General features: G+C 40.6%; 1 protein-coding gene across 5 annotated transcripts in view; it reads right to left on the reverse strand.

Moving 5' to 3' along the window:
- DPP6 (dipeptidyl peptidase like 6) overlaps positions 1–16553 on the reverse strand; it is a 565250-nt gene that overhangs the window by 60446 nt on the left and 488251 nt on the right. The gene's annotated exons all lie outside the window — the stretch shown is intronic.

A 16553-nucleotide genomic window follows, 5' to 3' on the forward strand; every position in this document is an offset into this window, starting at 1 on the left:
AAATGCTCATTAAATTATGCCATATACACAAATGAACACAACTGATAACAATTACTCTGAATATATAGGTTATTAAGCATAATTATCTTGCTCAAGAAACATCAAATTATTCATATTAGTACACATATTCATGACAGCATAAAAGGCTCTGCTGCTCCTACTATGTGTCCTGTACATGGATATGTGAACATATACAGATGCACATGTTGGCAGAGCTTGGGTTCCTACCTGCCTGAGGGTAACACAGTTGAGGCTCCCTCAGGGCTAATGGAGCACTGTGATGACTGAGGTTTAGTTCTCCTCCATAAAGAGTTCACAAAGTCATACTAGACACGTATCAATGGATTCAAACAGCATTTATACCTAGATACAAGTGCTTCAGCTACAATTTAAACCTTCCTAAGCTCTGTTGTCAGTTAGGAATAAACAAAAATAGCAATTTTCTATAAGCTAGGCAGTGCTGGACCTTTGTAACACTGTACAAGGTATCAGGTTTTACAGTCTGTGGCCTGGATATGATCTTGACTTTTATCCGTATTTCATGTTTTTAATCACTTTTGCAGAGCAGTATTTCATAAATAGCCAGGGTCAAAGACTGATCTTTTTTACCACTGAATTTGGGGATTCCAGATTTCCTGGTGATTTGAAGAATGTAGTTGCTATTGAAAAGGTACTCAGAAAGATGTCAATACAAACGTGTCACAGTTCAAGTGTTTAAGGAGAAAACAAGATTGCCATCATAAGAAATTATTTCGAAACTGGCAGAATCTAATTCTCGTTAAGCACAAATTCAAAGACCTTTGAATTTCTAATACTTTTCCTTATCATTTAATATTCTTCATTGCAAAGATGACTTCAGCTTATAGATATCCAGAAAAGCTATAAAATTCACTCTTTGTCCAAAGTGTTTTCAGTTACCGACATTTGGAAGACACTAACTTGGCTTTTTAAACCTCCCATTTTGTGGAAGGCAATAATGTAATCCATTTTCATTAAGAGGCTTAATATCATGAGTCATTCCTATTTAAACCATAGCAGAAGGACTTGCATATGCTGTACAGATTGATGGGCAGGAAGACAGGTCCCATTACTTTAATGTGAGAATAAGAGTTAAAGAGGCTGCAGAGTGTTCCCAAGCCTTCAACACTGAAGTCCTGCTGAACAAGTCCAAGCAGCTGAGCGTCTGCTGTTATCACTGGTTATTGTAAAAATGAATGAAGATTTTCAGAGTTCAGACCCACCATGTTTGTACACCACCCTATAATGACCCCTTGATCCAACCAGAATTTCCCTCTGGTCGGAAGAGTAGAAACTCACCAGAGACTGTTTTATTCTTTTAAAAAAATATTGGATGAGTGATCATTGGAGAATAGACAGACAATTATATTCATCATAGATCAGATGAACACGTTTGTTACTCCAGACTTGGATATGGCATGAGATACAACTCAAGGTAACATTAGAAAGGGTGCAAGGGAAAATCACCCTCAATAGTTATGCCTGCTACAAATAACAAATTAATACTTCATAGTAACATCTAAGTGAGGCTTCGGAAAGATGTCTAGAAAGTTGCAAATATTACATGGGAAAGCACATCTCTGGCAAATTTGCTTTGCTGCATTGTCCCACCTGTTGTGTGCACATTTAAAAATGCTGCTTTTGACTTTTACTGTTGTTGCTCTTTAAAGAGATAATTAAGAGTATAAAGGAAAAGGAGTAAAAATGGTTAGCAGATGAATCCTTGACATTTTAACGTTAATTAGGAATGACTTTATTCAGCAAACATTTTCTTCAGGATCTCAGACTTAATGAAGCAGTTCTGCTGAAGGTCACATGCCAAGAAAGGTTTTAGTGCAGGTTTTGTGGTCCTCTGTTAATAAGATTTAATTGTGTGAACCTTTGCTTTGAAACAAAGCCAGGACCTTGCCATTATTAGAGAAATCAGTCAGTTTCAGCAAACCAGAGAACATTCTTATGAAATATAAAATGCATTAATACCAGAAAGTTTTAGATGAAAGTAAAACACAATTTGTAGACAAAATTGTTCTTGGGGACACTTTATTTCCTGCGCTTGTGTTTACCGCATGCTCAGAAAAACAGTTGCATCAATACTCTCGGGTCTTTCTAAAGTCAGTTCAGAACCCACTTCACATACATAAGAAAACAGTTTCTCCTTAAACACCAAAGCCCCCCTCCACATATACCCCATAGCCTCCTAGTTAAGAGTATAAACTGATAATTGATCAAAACTTTTGCTTTCTTCCTCAAAGCTTGCAGTTGCTGGGTGCTACATGATATAGGGATGCTGTGAGCGAGCTGCAGAGATTCCTCACAGTCTGGTGGCTCACAGCCTGGTCACAGAGGTGGTGGCTCCGTGCATCTTCTTTTCCACAGCTTTGCTTGCCAGCCATTACACTGGGGTGTGCAAACCCTAAAAACAGTGAGAATGAAGTGTGCAGTTGCCCTAACTGAACAAGGACTGTTCAGGCTTGGTGGCTGGATTCAACCACAGTGTCTGGGACAAGTCAATGCTTATTCCACGTTAGCACATTCAATATTGAATTACTCTGAAACGGTTGGATGACCTTGCTTATAAGGTGTGACTTTTTGGTGGGGACATGTATTAGCCAGCTGGTAATCCAGTGAAATGTTTATGCTCAAGAAGTGTTACAGTATGTGTATTTTAATCCCTCTTCTAGCTGAATAAGACTCAATTGAATGATCATTTCAAAGCTGTGTGAAACAGTCTTCTAAGTTAACAGACCCTCAGGAGGAGCATTTGAAGTCCTAGGTTGGAGTATATTCAGTGACAATTGGGTATATATCCATTTTAGAGACTTTAATATCACTGGATGAGGAAAGAAACAAGACAGTAACGCAGGTGTGACAAGAGGAATCTTCCCTGAGCTGAATTAAAGGTTGCTGCATTCAGTGTGCTACATAGGTGGTAGTCTTTGGTATCAAGACCTGAATTATATCCAGAGTGAATCAGGGTGCCCTCAGCAGGAATGCCATCTCTTCAGAAGAACGTGTTTCCTGATAGATGCTTTCTTGATCATCATTAGGAAGCAGAAACGAGAAGTCCCTTGCTGTGGTTCTCAGCTGCCAAGTAACAAGATGTGATGAACCTCAGTTTAACATGTAGCATTTGGCTGTGATACCATAAGGGCAATCTCTGGATGGATTGCACAGTTGATCATATTGGATGGACATTTCTATGAGGTGTGTTATCCAAAACTAGTCCAGCACGTATATAAAAGGAAAGGAAGCATCTGCTTGTTTCAAACTCTGAGTTTATGCCAGCAGTACTTGCAAGAGCAATGAAATAGGGACTTGTATCTTACTTTAGGTAACAAACTTCTCAAGGAATCATAGTAAATAGAGCTGGAAGGGATTTCAAAATATGATCTGGCTCCCTCCTCCATGGACAATGTCCACCCCAGTTATGTAAGAATCTTCATAAGACATTTCCATGATAACTCCACTTCCCAGGCTTGTGCGGAGTTCTAGACCGGCAGAGATCCTCTTTGTTAACAGGTACATGTAAACATCATGGCCATGGGGGTTTCTTCATGCATTTCTAAAAATCTGACTAGTTCTTTGTCCATCCTGAGTCACATTTGAGAATCAGGCCTTTCTGCTGAAGGTGGCAAAGTTTTAGCTTGTTTTTAGGGAAAGGCTAAAGCCTTCACCAATGACTGACTGGGAAATTCATTGGTAGCTTCGTGGTTTCTTTCAGTTTTTGAAGTCACCACAAAGAACTTGTAATTTGCAAGTGTGAGTTAATAGAAATAGAGACTAGCACAAGAAGACAAGGATGTTTGGACAGACCAGTCCTCCGACAGGTACTATTGCAACCCCTTTCTATTACTTCCCAAAAAAAAGAATGAATATGATGTCAGGAGGAAAAACTAAGAAAAATTAATAAAGAAATAATTTTTAGGTGAAAAAAATATATCTGTTTCTCTGTCATCACAGTTAACAGAGGCATATAGCTGTATTAGCTGTATAATTTACCCACTGAGGCTATACATCTACAAGCATCAATACCCCAGTATTGTACAATGTACAATGAAAACAGCTGGAGACCACCCTGATCAGCCACTTTCCTTTGGCTGCCCACATGCTTCTGCTCTGTACAAGGCAGGATCCCGTCACTCCACAGCCATTCTCCAGATGTGCCTATGCCCATGTGTCCATGTTGCCACCCCTAGTTGGGAGCGCAGTGGTAATCAAACCAACACAGCCCCACTGTCGGTGGTACACAAAGCCTTTCTACAGGAGTGAACAAGTCAGTGAAAGACTGGTCCTAAGAGCTTTTCAATCTTTAACTGCTAACATCTTCTAATAAGAGGGCACAGGAAAAATATTACAATGAATGCAAAGAAATTAACCTTTTATCTTCCAAGAAAAAATTACTCATAGATCCATACTGCAGTTAAACAAGAGATCTTCTGGAGATCTGCGTGGTGTGTCCACCCTTGGTGAAGCCCGTCATGTTATGCAGATGAGCTGCAGTTAACAACTGCAGTGTCATTAACTTCAAAAAAGTAACTTCCATTTATAACAGCAGAGGAGGTGTCCTTGGAGACTGAGCAGAAAGGTTTTTTTAACTGCATCTAGAAAAGTAGAGGCTTTCTGCATCTCAGGAGGTCAAAATAAGGATGTAATGGGTAGAAGCACTTAGGAGCTTTTACCTATTAAATAAATCAATTTCTTTTATACAATTAAAATTCTGTTCTTGTTCCAGACATTGCATTTTCTTCTTATGAAATCAAAATAATATTATTAATGTTGTGCCCACATAAGAAAAAAACAGGTAATAAATAGTTTGATTCTCCTCTGAGTAGATATAGATACATGCGCACATACACGCACAAACATCTAATTTTCTGTCAATAGACCCATTAATTTCAGAATACTTTAGTTTTTACAGAAAGTATTACGCAAGATTTTCTCCGACAGAGGGAACTTCCCCTTCCATGTTATTTAGTGCTGATGTGGTAAAGTGCAGCAGTTCCAGGAAGCATAATCAGTGGTTTAGTTTGTGCGGTGTATTGAAGCTGGTGCTCAGATCATTAAGTATTTGGTGTGCTGAAGACATTTTGCTGTTTTATTAAACTGTTAATAAAGAGGAATTTTAAAGAAAATGAAATTAAAGCCTAACATAAAGGCCATGGCTTACATCAGGAAAGAAAGCTCAAAAGAATTTGTCAGTAGGAAGCGTCAAAAGAACATAAGAGGAAGAGAGATCAGAGAACAGAAAGGGGGTCTAGGAAAGGAGAAAACAAAGACTTCTGAGATAGCAAAACCCCAAGGGTTCTCATAGAAACATCGAATAAATACAAATGCTTATTTGACAGCTGCCATCTGTTTTAAAATCAATTACTAGACCATCTCAAAGCACCAACCACACTTCCAAATTGATTACTATTGTATAGTTTGAAAGCAAGTATTTTTACCCAGTTAGGGAAAACACATTGTTCATATCGGCCTTCACTGACATGTGTTTCAGGGATGGCTTTAGAAGACCACTGTGCCATCTTTCATACACACGCAAGCAAATTTTTGTCTCGGTTGCTGTAGTGTAGATCTACACCAATTTCCATTAAGTCATTGTAATAGGTATAAAATGGATGTTAAAGTAGTTATGTGTATGCAAATAGTATAAAACTGTTTTATATTACTATATACAATCTACATTTTCCTGTGTTGACATTATTTTCTGCTGATGTCAGCAATAGCCCTGCAGCACTATTGATTTCAGTGCAATTAATCCTCTTTCACAGTTGTCTAATTGAGTCAGGTGGAAAAAAAGTAATTTTGCAGGGCCACTAAACAATCCAACAACCTTCTGTAGAAAAAAACGTATTTTTTTGGCTGAGCCCAAACTCCAGGCTCAGTCCGATCCCACAGTCCCTGTATGCAGACAACAACCATTCTCAAGTTGTTTGTGCCATCATCCAAGAGATCCTTAAGAAAACCTGAGCTGCAGCGCTCACACCAGTGACCCTTCACTCCTACTTGAAACACACAGCCTCCTCTGCCACTGACAGGCAACAAGCTTATGAAGAGTAAGATATTACTTGCTTTCATGGTGGTTTTGAGGACATGCTTTAGAGAGCATGCTTTAAACATCAAATCCTTGATCCAAAAAGCTCACCACCTGATGGCAGCAGCATTATGCAGCCATGGAGCTGAACAGATGCAGGCAAGAAGTTCTCATGTGTTCAGCAGCCACAAGAAGTGGCAGCCCCTCATCTTGGGGAAAGGAGGCCGGCCAGGAGATTTGCATCTCCTCAAGCACAGGGAAGGTGTGGGCTGCAAGTGTCATTAATTTCCCTTTAGTCACGCAGTTTAATTGCTTGAACACATGTTGTTTTCTGCTCATGCAGTCTTGTATTGTGTTGAGACAGTGAGAGAGGGTTTGGCCAGTGCTTTCTGACTCCCTCTGCCAGATGCTGAGGACCTGGAGAGAAGCTCATTTCAGCGGGTTGGTTCACGCTGGGCACTGAGGACACTGAGGACAACTGCATAGGACTCTTCATGTGTTCTGCATGGTCAACAAGGTCGTGTCTTATCTCCACATCTCTTATGTAGGCCCCAGAGCTGCTGCATGGCCTGCGCCAATCCCAAGCTCGGCAAACATGCAAACCCCATGAAATCTGAAGGAAAATGGGCTGTGGTCCACCTTTGCTTCTGCAAGATGAAGGTGGCCCTGTGTAACACCACCACAAGCTGCCATGCTCCAGCAGAAGACATGTCATCACTGGATGATCTCTGATACCTGACATCGATCCCTGAGGGAACAACACAGAGACGGAGAGTGTCCAGGAGAGCCAGAGCATGCACACCAGAGGCAACTCTGCCAGCCAGCCTGGCCAAATCCTGACCAATCCAACCTGGGCTCCTTATCCATAGTCCCAACTACCAGCAATACCCACCATTGTTTCTCTGAGGACAATCTTTAGGACACCTCTCCCCATGGAGCAGGACTGAGATCACGTTAGTATGGCATCAAACTACTGACACAGAGAGACTTCCTGAGGCTACTCATGTCACCCACATCAAAACTGCTGGTTTAATGCTTGAGGGTTTTTTTTCCCTTGGTCTATTGATTCTTCTAATTTGTTGTGTTTCCAACACTAAAGGATTCTGTAGTTGTTATATGAGTCAGGGCATTGGGGTGTTGTTTACAAGGCTATTGACAAGTAGCTGCCAGACCTTCTTTGCTGTCTGAGTGCTTGGAGGCTTCAAAATGCTGGTGGTATTGACTACCAGCCTGATCCTGTCCTCAGGTACATCTCTGCAGTTCCTACCAGAATACATGCAGGAGGCCAGGCTCAGACTGTAATAACTAAGAAACCATGAATGTTTAAAATCTCCCTCATTCATTCAACTGGATTTGTTGAAAAGAAAAAAAACCCTAACAAAACAGATGCACACAAGTGTGTGATGTCATCTGAGAAGTGCAGGTGGATTCTCACAAATAAGAGAAGAATTCAGCTATTTGGAAATGGCCATTGGGGCCGGGGCCTCCTCCAGGCCATCTTCACATCCTGACACACTGGGCACACTCAGCTGTACAAATCCCACTTGACGTGCAAAAAGCCATGGAGAGGAACTGTCCTTCAGATCTCACATGGACCCTGTGTCTCCACCAGGAGCAACGAACAGCTCCCCAGGAGGTCTGGCTCCCCATCCAGAGCAATGAGGGCAGGCAGGCAGGGTTACCACATGTCATAGACAGTGCCATACTATCCTGAGGACACATCAGTATTTTGGGGCCTGTTTTGCAACAAACACTGTCCTCTTCAGACAAACACAGCAGAACAGCACTGAGTTGACTCCACATCCTCCTTCTGCTCTTTTCAGAAGTTTTCTTCTCTGGGCTTGTCTTTTTCTCCCCTGTGCACCATCCTTAGCAACCCTTAGTTGTTTGCTTTCAAAAGCATTAAAGATTAATGCTTACAATAGCTACTAACAATTACCAAGTTTCCTCCTCTGGTGGTGTGAGTCAATCTTAGCCACAGTAGAAACCTCTTGGACCATGCTGGCTAGATGGACATGCAGACATTTCATCAACACAGGCAAGTATGTGATCTGTCAGGATGTCCAGATGTAATAATGAAAAGGGGGACTGAATTATGAAAGTTGAAATATTATTTAGAGATCATATTGTCAGATATTCCTGTTTCTAACACTCACTCCAAAGAGCAAATGCATCTAGAAAACCCGTCCACAGTGTCACACTACTGTATGCCTCTAATGCATAATAAGAATGTATTTTTCCATCACCTGCCATAAACATAGACCCACAGCCTGTTGTCAGCTCTCCATGAAGGCCTGTTAGCTAGAGGCACTAAATCTGTAGAAACTTTTCCTGGCAAAAGTCTTCTGAGTAATTTGCACTGTAGCTCATTGCTGTGGGAAAATGTTCATTGCAAGGTCGTATTGTACCTTTTCAATTGCTAAGGACCTAGACAAGGCAGAATTCATGTTGCCCAATTGGCTGGATGCAGTAGGGCTCCTTATAGTCAAGTCCTTTTTTTTCTTTTTTTTTTTTTTTCTTCCCCTGCCACTTAACAGGTTGCTATGGCTGGAAATACAATTTGCTTATCTGTGCAATGCAGTGAGACAAATCAAGGCTTTCATTATATGCTGAATATTACTCTATTCAAACCTGCTCAAGTAGCTTCCACTTCACCTTTCCTTTAAATTAAAAGTTACAGGTTCTTCCCAACTAATCTATGGGTTTTATGATAGGAGGAAGATGGACAGCGAACCTTGACACAGGGGATCCATTTCAATAGCCACAGGCGTATCAAGAAAGTTAGTGATCACAAAACCTTCTGAATTTGACTATCAAAAATTCATTAGATGATTGCAATAGTTCAAGAACACAAGTGCCCAAAAGCAATCTCTTTTAATGTTTCATAAAGAAATATGAGAGATAAGAAGACTGAACAGGCTGACGTTGTTATTAAAGAACTTGATTCTTCAACCCCATGGACTTTTATCAGCACTTGTGCAAGCTGTCTCTCACTGAATTACTTGCATGATTTATTCACCCTGAGCAGCACCTGCTAGTCACCTAGCATGAGTGCTAATAAGCGTCTGTAATATTGCAAAATACAGCCCTAGTTTATAAAATGGGAACTGTAGCACATTGGCTGAATTTAGTTTATCTCCAAATTTTTTACCCATTTTAAACTGTTACAGTCATTGAGCAGTCATTAAAAACCCACTCAGAGTTTATATTGCCCTACTATGGCAATATTCCCAAAGGTTTCAACCTGAACAGTGTTTCAGGATCTGGCTAACTGAAAGATTTAGCTCAATAATGATTCAGAGGATGAATCTGATTTTACAGTACTGAATAATCAGAGGAATCTCTGAGATTAATAGAGTTACCCAGGAATAATAAAAAAAGAGAGCAAGATAAAAACAGAATTCAAATTAGCTTATAGCAACATTTCAGAAAAAATACTCTTATTAAATAACAGAAACATTTATTATTAATGAAGGTAATGGCATATAATAAGGCCATACCACTGATGGATCAGTGTGGTTTGACTGTATTTATCAGAGTGGTAGCACTTGCATGTCGAACAGAAATTTTGCTCTTTCCAGGTGCAAGTCTTCAGGGACCTCTACTATGGCCTCATGTAAGCACACAGAAAAGACAAACATATCTGTACGATAATGTCCACCTATCAAAATCTCTTTTATCTCTACTACCAGGAAATACTTATTCTTCCAGTATTTTTGAGCTGTGGACTGCTGTGTAATAATTCTAAATCTATTGGCAAAAGCTTGCATAATCACCTTCCCTGGACCACTTGCAATTACCCACCTCTCTCCAGGGAGCTGCAGGCTTCAGGCTAAACCCCACTAATGCTCAGAAGATAGTTACAGATGTTTTGGGTACAGGTGATGTCTTCAGTTGCACTATCACAGGAGGGAAAGCTGTGTGGTACCCTGCACCTAGGGCAAGGGCACCCAGTCTGTGTAACTCTGATCGACATCCACAGCCCAGAAACTCTCGTAAGTAAGTGAGATAGATAATAAATAAAACTCAGTGTTTTGCGTATGCAGGATGCCTGATAGAGAAATGCTGGCAAAGCATAAATCAGTTTGCAGCAAACAACATTTCTGCAACCACTGCTTAGAAGCCCCTTTACGTTAAGGCAATAAGCACATGCCCAGACAAGGAAAGGCAAATTAGGGAAACACCTTCTCTTCTAGTGAGGTGGAAGGAGTGGAAAGAAAGCTACTGTGAGTGTTTCCATTCACATTTGCAGAGCATGAAGGGTATGAAGGCCTTCAAGGTCCCTGAAAGGGCACTGGTGGGGTGAGCAAGGTGGTATCACCCAGCTCTTGCTCATGGGAGGGGAGATGCCAGGGTTTGTCAGGCACGGAGTACTCAGCACCTTGCCCAGTGAAGGTCTGGTCCCTGACATGTTTCTCATCACAGGCGCTAGCCCCTCATATGTCTATATTCACTAACGTTTTTATTTTTGCATTTATGACAATTTTAATTTCCTTAGAGAGTCCAAAGTTTGTGTCTCTAACGACTACTGGTTTTACTTTAAAGCTACAACAATTAGAGTCTTCTAATGAGAGTTTTAATTGGAATTCCAGAGATTTAGATTTTTTTTAAATTTTGTTGTATTGATTTGAGTTTTCTACTCCCTATTGTACCTTGTTTCTCATAGTTGTACATTGATTCCATTATTTTCAACTTTTTAATTTCAGCTGACAAAAAACCCATGCATAAACCAGCACACAAACATTTCTAAAAAAACCCCCTGAAATGCATAGAAATGTATATATAAACACCACACACAGAGCCACGCAGTAACAGAAAAAATAAATTGTCTGCATAATTGGATCTAAAACTGGTACAAAAAAACCTTATTAAAAATGAATATCATAGAAAGGCAATTAAGAATTTTAAGGAGAAAAAACCTGATTAATTAACTGCAAATTATAAGTATTACTTTGAATTGCATTGTACAGAACAGTATCAAATTACTAATTATCCTTGCCCGCTTTGTTCAAAGATCATGAATGTGCATTTTAATTTACACTGGAGTAAGCTAAATATACTGAGAACCAATATGTGGAATTTTGCAGAAATCGCTGGGGATGAGGGGAAACTCCCCCATTACCATATAAATGACATGCACAGAGTTATAAATGACACACACTAGATCCAGCTCGTATTGTTCCTTAGGATGTAGCAGGCAAGTACCAGAAATTATAATAAAGCTTATAACCTACCAGATAATAAATGTAACCCATATCCCATAAATCCCCATCTACCAAAGATAATTTTGTCTGCTGTTTTTTGCTGATTAAGGGTGGCTTCAGAAAAAAATACTCTCCCCTTTTCCCCTCTTTATCTGTTGCATTTATTGGCAGGATGTAGGTGGCTCCATTTTTATCTACCTAGCACTCACAATATCTAACATAGACTAATCTTCATTTCCAAGGCCCTCATAGCCTGCTGTACCCTTAAACACTTCCTATTTAGTATCGAGGACAATTCCCACATAAAAAAGACTCATTATAGCAGCTCCTTTTTCCACTGGTATATTTTTACCACATCATCCACAATGTTAGCAGCGCTGCTGTGTTGAGATCACAGCTGACTGATACCTGATTATTCCCTGCAGCGGCCTGGGGACTGGGTCTGGTTTTACTTAGCACTAGGCACAGTCATGCCATAGGACATACCAAGCTGGCAAGTACTTTCACACCACCAAACTATGAAATGTGTGTTTTGAAATGCCTCAAAATGTTTGGATGGCAAACATTATCAAATTGCAAAGAAAACACCATTGTCCTTGCTGAGTTGTACTCCTCGCCCTTTATTATTTATCACTAAACCAAGTCATTTTCTAAGTCATGTTATTCCTGGAGTATTCAGATGTGGGTGACACTCAGAGATGCCAATTTTAATATATAACGTCCTTTCCTTCTAAGGCTTCCTTGGATACCTTTAGTCTTTTCATGGTAACTTTCCCCCTGGAAAACACAGCAGATCTGGGCTGGCTGGACATCCCTTCCCACTGATGATGCACAGCTGTGGCAATCCCCGAGGTGGGTACTCTGCCCTGCTCCTGTGGGGACAGAGACCCACGTGTGGGAATGCCCATCACAGAGAGACGCTGTGATTTACTCTTCAGGCTTCTTCAGAGTGATGTTCCTCTGTCATTCCCTCCAACCCCTGAAGATTGTGTGCTCCAGTCTGTGGCTATAAATCCCAATTAGGTTGTTGGCACATTAGGTGCTAGGTTTCATATTAATCAGGCTTAGCAGGATTCCCCTAGTATGTGAAAATACTCAAAGTGTGGTTACAAGTGATTACACAGTTTTTTACTATTTTTCAGAGTGAAGAGCTTTTCTTTAAGGAGTGCTACCAGGATGTCTGGTTTCTGTTCTGCAGTTCTACATTCATGAACTGAAAAAGGGACCATGATATACTGCTATAAACACAACCACCTGGTTGACTAATTGCCTGTAAATTACCGTTCTGTGCCTTGTGTATTCAGAGAGCTGGCTTAGTGCAGTTTTAAGTCCAAATCCATAACTGGTATAAATAATGTATCTAGTGATGCATACTAACTAAGGATCCAGTTCTTGATTTTCAATGTAATATAAAGAAATGTAACAGTGTTATGCTTGTCCACTGCTTGTCCACTAAGGATTTACATGTTCAAAGGAGACAAATCCACTCCTTTCATACCTGTGAATATACTACACAATTCATTATTTTCCACTTGAAAGCAAAACCAGACATTTACTCAGGAAAACTGCAGCCAAGCAACTATTTTATGCTTTCTTTCCTTTTTCAAGAGTTCAGCAAAGTGCACACTGTTTCCACTAATCTAAACTACAAGCTTAAAATGAAGTAAAGTCAGACAGGAAAGTGACACTTGATCTTCAGGCACATTTTAGCTGCTGCATTGAAGGCAAAGGGCTAGTTTCTCCTCTAAACCATCTCTCAGCTGTGCTTTCAAATGCATACTTTCTCCTAGAGGAGAAGAACAGGTCAAACATGAGACAGCACTGGTCAGGGACAGTCTCTGGACGTCCCAGGAATGTTATTTTGCTGGAACCAAACCCAAATGCTTTGTGATCTGCTGTTTACTACCAAGCACTTAGTGGACTTGCATTTGTAATTTCTACACAGTCCAAGCAAATAATTCATGCAGGTGAACATCAGTTCTGGGAGGGGAGCAGAAAGTTTGGCTGTTTTAATTTTAATATGCTTAGTCAGGGACAGTGTTTGGGTTTTGAGCACATGGCTACATCCATCACGTTGCCACTTTCCTCCTCTTCCTGGGAAAGAAGCTGTGTCAGGACTGGATTCTACAGTGGCCTTTTTGAAAACTCAGTGGGGTGGAGGAAAACATACCTCTTGGCTTCTCCACTCTTCCTGCAACTTCCCTTCAGGCTGAGGTGCCATTCAGCACTACTGTGCTGTGTGATCTGCTCATTAAAGATAACCTTGGGCCTCAGTAATGGGTAGATCATGAACTACAACACTTCCGAATGGCAGCTCACACTAGAAGAAAATTGTTGTAACGTCTGCACTTCTGTCTTACTACTCCCACCTCTCATCTGGCACTGCATGCTATCTGCTAACGAAGCCAGAACAACACCATTAATGTTATCGTTTCTCCTTTTTGGAGTTATTATTCTGTCTTGCATAATTTTAAATGTCACAAATGCACTGAAACATTTCTGATGCGTATAAAGCTTTCCTGGTTCACTATTTCCCAGGTCAACATCGAGTTCAAATTCTTCTCACTAGAAAGGTCAAAATCAGATGCTCAAAATTTATAGGTAGGCTCTTAAATAAGAGATGCCTCATATGCAGACTCATGGTGTTCTTACTCAAACAACATAACATTTTAACTGAGTTCAGCATTTCCAAGGAAGGGGGTTTTAAAAGAACCCTGACTTTGTGAGTGGGAAGAAGTGAACTTCTTGTTCATCTCAATGTGTTGTCACTCCTACCACTGCTCCAGGTCTGGTGTTTATCAGCAGTGTCCATGAGCCAGAGCAGCAGCTTCACTGACAGACCTGACTAAAATGGGGAACCCTCCCATCCCACCAGTTTTCTTTTATCCTCAATAGCTGAGGCAACCTCCACAGTCGTACCAGATGCCAAATATTAGAGAAAAGAGCTGAGAAGCAGGAAAAGATCCTAAAATACCTTCATTTGGCTAGAAAATGATTTCTCCAGGGTATCATTGCACATAATACAATCTGGGCAAGTGCTAAATCACAGGGCTTTTAGACCTTTATCAAGAGCCTCCACACATATAGACCTTTGGGCAACACACAGGGTGTTGGGGGAGAAGGGTAGAGAGGAGAGAGAGAGAAAACACGAGATAATTTTAAAGCACCATAATTAATCCTTTCCCTCCTCATGTACTGCAACTTTGTGCCGTGCCTCCGAGGGGCAGCACAGCCTCAGTTATCACACCTGAAACTACTGGGGACACAGCTCTTACCTCCTGTTTTACTTTCATGATTTCTAACCTGCTAGTGATACTCCAGAATAATATGTAACAGTCTCTGGGTTAGTAGGGGTCAGTTCAATAATCAAGTGAAGTTTAATTTTTAAAATGAGATATTGAATCTTTCAAGTCATCTCTGTGCCTACAGTCTGAGGCAGACTGGAAAATCAAAACAAATGCAATAAATACAATGATCTCCAGATAATTCCCATCAAGTAAGATTTATTTCGATGTCTGTTTTCAGACTGTTGCCTTCAATTTTAAAAGCACAATAGCATGAAAACCTTACATTTTGCTTTTAGGAGCTGTTTTTCTTCAGTTCTATTTCTTACCAGTTTCTCAAATCTTTAATCTACCTATCTTGAAAGCCTCCTTTAAAGTACTACTCTTGATCTAATCTTACACAGTAGCAACCGATGCTGATTTTTTTCTGCTGCTATTGTTGTTAAATCAAATACAAGACAATGACTCAACTTTGAGGAAAAACAAAACTAACGTAGGAGGCAAATGCTTGTGAGTCATATGCGTAAAAAGGAAAGGACTGAGTGATTTGCTCCTATTTTCTGGGATTTGCAAGTCAGGTAAGAGCCCATCAGCCCCTCCACGATGCAGAACAGAAGTAATACCCTGGCAGAACTGGGGCAACTTTAACAGCAGATGTTTGCCTTCTGCTCATGGGGCGCCCCATGATGGACTGGAAAGGTTCCTGCTCCTGTTGAAATCACTTGGGACCAGGCCAGCCTTCCTGCACTGTGACTCACATAGACACATCTCTCCAGTTGTGCATCCCTCATGCCCTGTGACCAAACCTGAAGAGGACCTGCCAGGGGTCAGTGCTGGGGGCGATCCCAGGAATGTGCTGAGAACAGACAGATCTGGGTCTTTGTGTGATGCTCTGCATTTTATTTGGTGTCTGGGGGCCAAGGTGAGACGCTCACCTCAGTTTTGTGGCCTAATTTCTCTCATCTCATCTAAAACCAGGTCAATAATTGTGCCTCAGTTTGCCTGTTTCTAGAAAGATGGTAATAATTCCTATGCCACCAGGACATTATGTGAAGTTTTATTAATTGACGGTTGCAAAAGGCATTAAGATCAAGACAGAATAATTGCCTCAGTGAAGGTCATAATTAGACACGTACCAAGAGATACAGCTGAACATCATCTGCAATGCTCATTTAATTTCATTCTTGTATTTCAGCTACAAGTGTGTGGGTGCTAAGGAGGAGAGCTGTTCTTACAAAGGTGACTGCTGTATTTAGCATGAAGTTTAAGCACTTTGTTACACTGACACCTGAACAACCCTGTGCAAGTGATGTTATACACATTAGAGATGAGAGAAAGTTTCACACTATAGTGAAGACAAGAGACGGACCTTTCAGTGGAGTAGGACAGACCTCTCTGAAGGGAAAGTGAGTGAGGCCATCAGCAGTCCCTCGTCTGGGAGGAGAGACTCGCCCAGCTCTCCTTGGCTGTGGGTCAGCTCAGGGGCCAGCATTAATCTGATCAAAAAGGGGATTGTGAAAAGCTCATCTGACTCAGGCTGTGAAATCATGCTCTTGAATCGTAATAATTTCTACAGTAACCTGTTGTCATGTCATGAAGAATTATGATCTAAAGTTGGGGGGTGAAAGAACAAGCTGACACACTTTTGTGAATCCCAAATCCTGCTGTAGGCAGAACTGGAAGACTTCCCGTTTGAAAATACTTATGTGTCTATATAGTATGCCCTAAAAAGTTCTTTGTGAAACACTAAGGCTTATATTTCTAAATGTGACAGAACTGGGAAGCATCCCAGGATTATCAGAGAATTTGAGAAAAATGAAAATTAATGCAGAAACTTTGGAGACGATTTCAAGAAGACATGCAGCAGAATGATGGATTTTTGTACTCATAAAAGCTTATAAATGACCTCATTTTAAAAAGAGAACTTTTAAAAAATTCTTTTCTGCACTCAGCTCACTTTTCCACTGAATATTTTATGTAACAGAGTTTTGAATTAAAATTCAAGTCAAAAAA

The sequence above is a fragment of the Strix uralensis genome, chromosome 1 (assembly GCF_047716275.1).
Source record: "Strix uralensis isolate ZFMK-TIS-50842 chromosome 1, bStrUra1, whole genome shotgun sequence".
Lineage (NCBI taxonomy): Eukaryota > Metazoa > Chordata > Aves > Strigiformes > Strigidae > Strix > Strix uralensis.